Genomic DNA, 8,503 nt, shown 5'->3' with positions numbered 1-8,503 from the left:
GGTCCCAAAAAAAAAAAAAAAAAAAAAAAAAGTATATGGGCTCAAATGTTCATTTTCCTTCTTGGAACCACTGACTTATGATACCATGGTAATGAGAGCAGGAATCCGATATTGAGTTTCCAGTTCCAGGACAAAATGGAGTAAACACACATCTCTTTGTTCCTCTGGCTAAGAACAGCTAAAGGCCCTTGACACTGTATATAAAACAAATATAAGAAGGTTCTAACATGTAAAGGGAAGAAGGTAGACCTTTTAGGGATCTCAGGACCAATGGAAGGACATGGGGATGTGGGTTTCCTTCTTGCCTGGGATAGCCCAGACTGCGTTCTGGAGAAGCAGGCATCCTGGAAAAGCCAACAAGTGTAGACAAAAAAATCCCCAAGAAAAATCCATTCTCTCTAGCTACTGGAAAAGGAAAGGGGCAGCCTAGCAAAACAAAACTTTTGGACAGCATTTCCCTGATGGCACAGTGTTTAAGAATCCACCTGCCAATGCAGGGGACACAGGTTTGAGCCCTGGTCCGGGAAGATCCCACATGCCACAGAGCAACTAAGCCCGTGCGCCACAACTATTGAGCCTGTGCTCTAGAGCCTGTGAGCCACAACTACTGAACCCATGTGCCACAACTACTGAAGCCCACACGCCTAGAGCCCATGCTCCACAATGAGAAGCCACCGTAAGGAGAAGCCTGCGCACCGCAACGAAGAGTAGCCCCCACTCCCCGCAACTAGAGAAAGCCCGCGCACAGCCACGAAGATCCAACACAGCCAAAAATAAAATAAATAAAATTAAATTAATTAGTTAAACAAAACAAAAAATTTTTGGAGAATAATTGCTCTACTGCAACCAAACACCACAGAAAAGTATGAGTGGAGAGCCTAGACTTATGTCCTTGGCCAGCTATAACAAGGCACTTCTCTTCCCCCCACCAGTGGGGAGGTGGAACATTTATCCCCACCATATGGGAATGAGACTACCCCCAACCTCTGCCCCAGGTTGTCAGTAAAGACTATGTGGAGAGCCAGGACTTCCATGCCGACCCAGCGGTTGAGTCACCCCTCCCTACTAAGGTGGTATCAGAGAGGGCTGAGTGGGAACCTGGGACTTTACCACATTCCATCCAAAGCTAGGCTTCCCAGCCCCCTGTAGTGTCAGCAGAGGCCTAGTGGAGAGTCTGAACTCCCACTCCCACCCAGCAATAATGAGATGCCCCTCCGCTTCCCAGGGTTCAGTGGAGGCCAAGAGAGGAATTTGAGCTTCCACGCCACCTGACAGTAATACTATAAGGCATCACCATCCTTCCTCCACTGATGTGGTGTCATAGAAGACCTGATAAAAGAGAAGATTTAAATATGATCCAGAATCTCATAATATAATAGCAAAACTGTCCAAGATACAATTGAGAATCACTCATGAGGAGCCAGGAAAATCTTAACTTCAATGAGACGAGATAATCAACACACACCAATACCAAGATTATGTTGATGCTGGAATTATCTGACAAGGATTTTAAAGCAGCCATCATATGAAATGCTTTAACAAGCAATTAGAAACATACTTAATACCAATGAAAAAATAAAAAACCTCAGCAAAGAAATAGACAATATAAAGAAGAACCAAATGGAAACTTTAGAACTGAAAAAATGCAAGAATCAAAATTAAAACTCAATCAATGGGATCAATAGTAGAATGTAGAGACCAGAGGAAAGGATCAATGAACTTGAAGAGAGAATAACAGAAATTACCCAATATGAACAACAGAAAGAAAACAGACAGGAAAAAAAATGAATAGAACCTTAGGAACCTATGGAACTATAACAGAGGATACAATATTCATGTCATGTCATCAAAAAGGGCAGGGCTGAAAAGGTACTTAAAGAAATAATTGCAAAAATTACCCAAGTTTGGCAAAAGACATAAACTTACAGATTTAAGAAACCTAGTACAGAGACTTCCCTGGTGGTCCAGTGGTTAAGACTCCTCTCTCCCTGTGCAGGGAGGCATGGGTTCAATCCCTGGTGAGGAAACAAGATCCTGCATCCAGCAAGGAGGAGAGGATCTTGTACTGAGTCTTGTCATTAGAAAGAGCCCTAAAACAGAAAAACAGAAACCAATTACACAGTCAGGTGAGTCACATTAAGAAAAGAAAAAAAGGTTAAGACCATTGCTTTATAACATCACTGTCATAGCATTAGGTTTAGTAGGTATAAAAATACTTGAGGATTAATAGCTTAGTTTCAGAGAAGTTTACACCTGCTAAGCAAATACACAGTAACATAACACATTCAAGAGGTGAGCCACTGAAGTGGTTTTAGGGGATGATTTTTGAGGAGAGACTTTGTTTCATAAGCCACCAGTATGACTCCTTTTTCACAACTATCACAACTAAAAATGTTTTCCAATTGCTAAACAGGTTGAGAGCAAACTTAGGATGTGAACTTTAAAAATAAATTATTATTTATTAAAAACATTTTTAAAATTTATTTATTTTATTCATTTATTTTTGGCTGCATTGGGTCTTCGTTGCTGCATGCAGGCTTTCTCTAGTTGGGGCGAGCAGGGGCTTCTCTTCATTGCGGTTCATGGGCTTCTCATTGCAGTGGCTTGTCTTCTTGCAGAGCACAGGCTCTAGGTGCATGGGCTTCAGTAGTTGCAGAACAGAGGCTCAGTAGTTGTGGCTCGTGGGCTGTAGAGTGCAGGCTCAGTAGTTGTGGTGAACGGGCTTAGTTGCTCCGTGGCATGTGGGATCTTCCCGGACCAGGGCTCAAACCCATGTCCCCTGCATTGGCAGGCAGATTCTTAACAACTGTGCTACCAGGGAAGCCCCAATTGTTATTTATTTAACTTACTATTTAGTAGAGACATACCTTGTTTTATCGTGCTTCAGCATGTTACATTTTTCACAAATTGAAGGTTTGTGGCAATCTTCAGGATATATGCAAAAGACTTTCAGCAAGGGTTCAGTTGGTTTCTCATCTTGTTCTCAAAACAGGTTAATCTGGGAGATTTTAGTCCCTTCCAAGACAGTGTGATCTGAATCTGCTAAGGTCAGTGGCAAACAGTTTGATTTGAATTTGATTTTGGTTTTTGGCATCTTCTTCAGAATCTCTTCATTCTCTGAAGTTTTGTTTAAAAATGATAAGGCTTGGCCATGACTAATTGTGTTTGAATTAAAAATATGATGTAATCCAATGTCATATTGGACATGATAGTGACAAGGGAATGTCCTTGCCTGCCCTCTTACTTTATTCACCAACAGAGCTGAAGCATGGCAATAGGAGAAAATGTAGTCTCTCGGTACTGTTCCTACCACATGCTTTTTAAAACATACTTTTTGAGGGGCCCAAATTTTAATCAGTTAATTAATTAATTAATTTTTAACACTGATTTATTTATTTGGTTGTACCGGGTCTTAGTTGCAGGAGGTGGGCTCCTTAGTTGCGGCAGGCAGCCTCCTCAGTTGCGGCAGGCAGCCTCCTTAGTTGTGGCATGCATGTGGGATCTAGTTCCCTGACCAGGGATCAAACCCCGGCCCGCTGCATTGGGAGTGCAGGGTCTTATCCGCTGCACCACTAGGGGAGTCCCTTAATCAGTTAATTTAAATAAACAAAGCTGGCTAGCCCTGCCCTACCAACACAGCTGTGTCAGAACAGGTTGGACTCTGTTTAACCTCATGATGAATCAACAAATCAGTCAGTTATTTCCTGATACAAGAGATTTCACTTTTCACCATGAGATAATAAACATGGATTATTTGGTGGTTAGTGTTTATTTTTATTTTCCAAGTTAGAATGATGTAACAACTTGGTAAAATTTTCTGTTGTTGACTTACAAGATTTTAAATGAGATTCAAATGAAAGAGAAAGAGAGGAAAGTGAAGGAATAAAGGGAGAAATAAGAGGTAAAATTAAAAATAAGACATTTTTTCATGTGTTTCAAGGGGAATGTTGGAAAGAAAACAGCTATAAAGAATAATATAGTACCTAAGTCAAAACTTTTTTGATACAAATTTAGTGTTTTTAGCAGCAAAAATACGTTTCTCTTTTATTCTGATTAAAAAGCATCAATGAATCTTTCTTAACATGCATTTGAAATAGCTGAATAATCCAAATACAAAACAAATCAACACACTTGCTTGTAACATAGAGGTGAAAACATTAAAAAGGCTATCTGCAAAATAATTTGTAAAAGCCCCATTCCTTCCTGCTTCCTCTCCAATCACGATGTAGACTAGGTTCTGTAAACACCTATCTCTGTCTCTAAAACAGAGGGAGTGATTTTGGGCAAAAGCTTTTTTTTCAGATTTGCATCTGCATTTCTTGCATGATTTATGGTAGAGATTTGACTATTTTCTTGTAAACTTTGAGAATGAACTCTTTAGAAGAAATTCAATCTTCTCCGAATTACCCACTTTGGGGTAATTACTCAAGACTACCCTTGTCTGGATTATTCCCACTTTTTCTATGGATGTCCTGTAGCGGATGATAAATCAGATCATTGTTTTCCTGCCTTCATGTGTAATTAGATGCTATGTCCTCATGGTGCACTATCAGCCTCAAGTGAAGTGGCATTAGGAAGGTAAATCATTTGCCCAATTTATATCTTTATAGTTTTAATTTTCTTCTCATTTTACTTGTTTTCCTTTAAATTCTTGAACATATTTACAGTAACTTTTATATCCCTTGTTAGCTATTTCCATCATTTCTGTTATTTTTGGCTTATGATTTTTCTCCTGGTAATGGGCCAGATTTTTTTTTACATGTCTAGTAATGTTTGATTGGATGCTGGACATTATAAATGTTATATTGTTGCTGTTGAGATTGTGTTGTTCTTTTTAACAAACGTATAAATTTGTTCTGGCTGGTAGTTAATTTACTAGCAGCTCACCTTGATTCTATTGAGACTTGGTTTAAAGCTTTGTTACAGTGGGTCTAGCACTGCCTTTATTCTGGGGCCACTGTAGCCTTACTACTAAGGTGTGACCCTTCTCAGCTTTACTTTGATGGCCCCAGATGTTCAAAAAAGTCTCTCTGGACAGCCCTCAGAATGGGAGAAAATATTTTCAAATGAAGCAACTGACAAAGGATTAATCTCCAAAATATACAAAGAGCTCATGCAACTCACTATCAAAAAAACAAACAACTCAATCAAAAAATGGGCAGAAGACCTAAATAGACATTTCTCCAAAGAAGATGTACAGATGTCCAACAAACACATGAAAAAATGCTCAACGTCACTAATTATTAGAGAAATGCAAATAAAAACTACAATGAGATATCACTTCACACCGGTGAGAATGGCCACCATCACAAAAGCTACAAACAATAAATGCTGGAGAGGGTGTGGAGAAAAGGGAACCCTCTTGCACTGTTGGTAGGAATGTAAATAATATAGCCACTATGGAGAACAGTATGTAGGTTCCTTCAAAAACTAAAAATAGAATTACCATATGACCCAGCAATCCCACTACTGGGCATATACCCAGAGAAAACCATAATTCAAAAAGACACATGCACCCTAATGTTCATTGCAGCATTATTTACAATAGCCAAGCCATGGGAGCAACCTAAATGCCCACTGACAGACAAATGGATAAAGAAAATGTGGTACATATATACAATGGAATATTACTCGGCCATAAAAAGGAATGAAATTGGGTTATTTGTAGAGATAGGGATGGATGTAGAGACTGTCATACAGAGTGAAGTAAGTCAGAAAGAGAAAAACAAATATCGTATATTAACACATATATGTGGAACCTAGAAAAATGGTACAGATGAACTGGTTTGCAGGGTAGAAATAGAGACACAGATGTAGAGAACAAATGCATGGACACCAACGGGGGAAAGTGGCGGGGGGGTGGTGGTGGTGGTATGAATTGGGATATTGGGATTGACATGTATACACTGCTGTGTATAAAATGGATAACTAATAAGAACCTACCGTATAAAAAAATAAAGAAAATAAAATTCAAAACTTAAAAAAAAAAAAAAAAGATACATGCGCTGCAATGTTCACCACAGCACTATTTACAATAGCCAGGACATGGAAGCAACCTAAATGTCGATCAACAGAGGAATGGATAAAGAATATGTGGTACATATATACAGTGGAATATTACTCAGCCATAATAAGGAACAAAACTGGGTCATTTGTAGAGACGTGGATGGACCTAGAGACTGTCATACAGAGTGAAGTAAGAAAGAGAAAAATGAATATCATATATTTTTATGGATTTATTTTTAATTTTTAAAATTTTATTTATTTTTGGCTGCGTTGGCTCTTCATTGCTGTGCATGCGCTTTCTCTAGTTGCGGTGAGTGGGGGCTACTCTTCATTGTGGTGCGCAGGCTTCTCATTGCAGTGGCTTCTCTTGTGGAGCATGGGCTCTAGGTGTGCAGGCTTCAGTAGTTGTGGCATGCGGGCTCAGTAGTTGTGGCCCATGGGCTTAGTTGCTCTGCAGCATGTGGGATCTTCCTGGACCAGGGCTTGAACCCGTATCCCCTGCATTGGCAGGCGGATTTTTAACTACTGTGCCACCAGGGAAGCCCCGAATATCATATATTAATACATGCATGTAGAATCTGGAAAAACTTGTATAGATGATCTTATTTACAAAGCAGAAATAGAGACACAGACGTAGAGAACAAAGGTATGGATATCAAGGGGGAAGTGGGGGTGGGCTGAACTGGGAGATTGGGATTAACATATACACTATTGATACTATGTATAAAATAGATAACTAAGGAGAACCTACTGTGCTACTGTATAGCACAGGGAACTCTACTCAATGCTCTGTGGTAACCTAAATGGGAAGGAAATCCAAAAAAAGGGGATATATGTATACCTATACCTGATTCACTTTGCTGTACAGTAGAAACACACAACATTGTAAAGCAACTATACTCCAACAAAAATTAAAAAAAAAAAAAAGTCTCTCTGACCTGGATGGTTGGAATTCCAATGTTCCCAAGCCCTGTGTCAACTCCTCAGTCTGTTCTTCGCCTGGCCTTGTAGAATTTCGCTCTATGCGTACAAAGAGTAGTTAGTATTCAGCCAAGGAACCCAGGGAACCCTTGTGAAAATGCCTGGGGCGCTTTCCTTGTGCAGTTTGCTCCCCTACACTATTCTGCCCTGCAAATTCCAGCCTCCTCAGCCTCACCAAACTAGATTTCTGTCTCCTCATTCTCGTGAAATTAGCATGCTCCACTTGAGTTTTCTCCCTCTTTATTGTGGTTTAAAAATTGCCTCCAGGAGACTTCCCTGGTGGTCCAGTGGTTAAGACTCCTTGCTTCCACCACACGGGGCACGGGTCAGATCCATGGTCCAGGAACTAAGATCCCATGCGTGGCGTGCCAAAATGTAAAAAAAAAAAAAAAAAAATTGCCTCCAGGTAGGGCTGCTGGATTTAACAAATAAAATCCAATATTACATTTTTGTACATATTTATACTAAGAAATTATTCTTTATGTATCTGAAATTCAAATTTAACTAGACAGTCCATATTTTATCTGGCAACCTTACATCCAGGCAGAAAGCCAGGAGAATTGAGGGCTCACTTCAATTGTTTCTCTTCTCTTGGAACCACAATCTTGAGTACACTGTGGTCCCAATGTCTGAAAACAGTTGTTTCATATATGTTGTCCAGTCTTCTAGCTGTTTACAGTGGGAGGGCCATTCTGTACCAGTTACTCAATTCTTGGCGAGAAATGGACACTCATAGTGCATCTTTAAGCAAGCAGGCAAACAAACAAATAGGACGGCTGCCCTATCTGGAATTGTTCAAGGAAATCATTAAGAAACAGTAATAGAATCTAAACAACAACAACAACAACAAAATAACAAAAAAAAATGGTCATGAAGAACCTAGGGGCAAGATGGGAATAAAGACGCAGACCTACTAGAGAATGGACTTGAGGATATGGGGAGGGGGAAGGGTAAACTGGGACAAAGTGAAAGAGTGGCATGGACATATATACACTACCAAACGTAAAATAGATAGCTAGTGGGAAGCAGCCGCGTAGCACAGGGAGATCAGCGCGGTGCTTTGCGACCACCTAGAGGGGTGGGATAGGGAGGGTGGGAGGGAGGGAGACGCAAGAGGAAAGAGGTATGGGGACATGTATGTGTATAACCGATTCACTTTGTTATAAAGCAGAAACTAACACACCATTGTAAAGCAGTTATACTCCGATAAAGATGTTAAAAAAAAAAAAAGAAGAAAGAAACAGTAAATAAACGTGTCACTTTTACCCATCCTGGAGTATGTTACAAAGAGTTGCTTATGTGAGGAAGAACTCAATTATAATTCAGAGCATCTGCCTTTCATTCAAGATTCTTATTTGAAATTCCCATTTCTCTTCTGCTTTATGGTCTCCACAGGCTTTTTTTTTTTTTTTAATATTTATTTTTTTGGTTGCACCAGGTAGCACATGGACTCCTTACTCGTGACATGTGAACGCTTAGTTGCGGCATGTGAACACTTAGTTGAGGCATGCATGTG

The sequence above is a fragment of the Neophocaena asiaeorientalis genome, unplaced genomic scaffold, assembly GCF_003031525.2.
Source record: "Neophocaena asiaeorientalis asiaeorientalis breed wild unplaced genomic scaffold, Neophocaena_asiaeorientalis_V1.1 scaffold249, whole genome shotgun sequence".
In the NCBI taxonomy this organism is placed as follows: Eukaryota; Metazoa; Chordata; class Mammalia; order Artiodactyla; family Phocoenidae; genus Neophocaena; species Neophocaena asiaeorientalis.
This window is presented reverse-complemented; position numbering follows the sequence as displayed.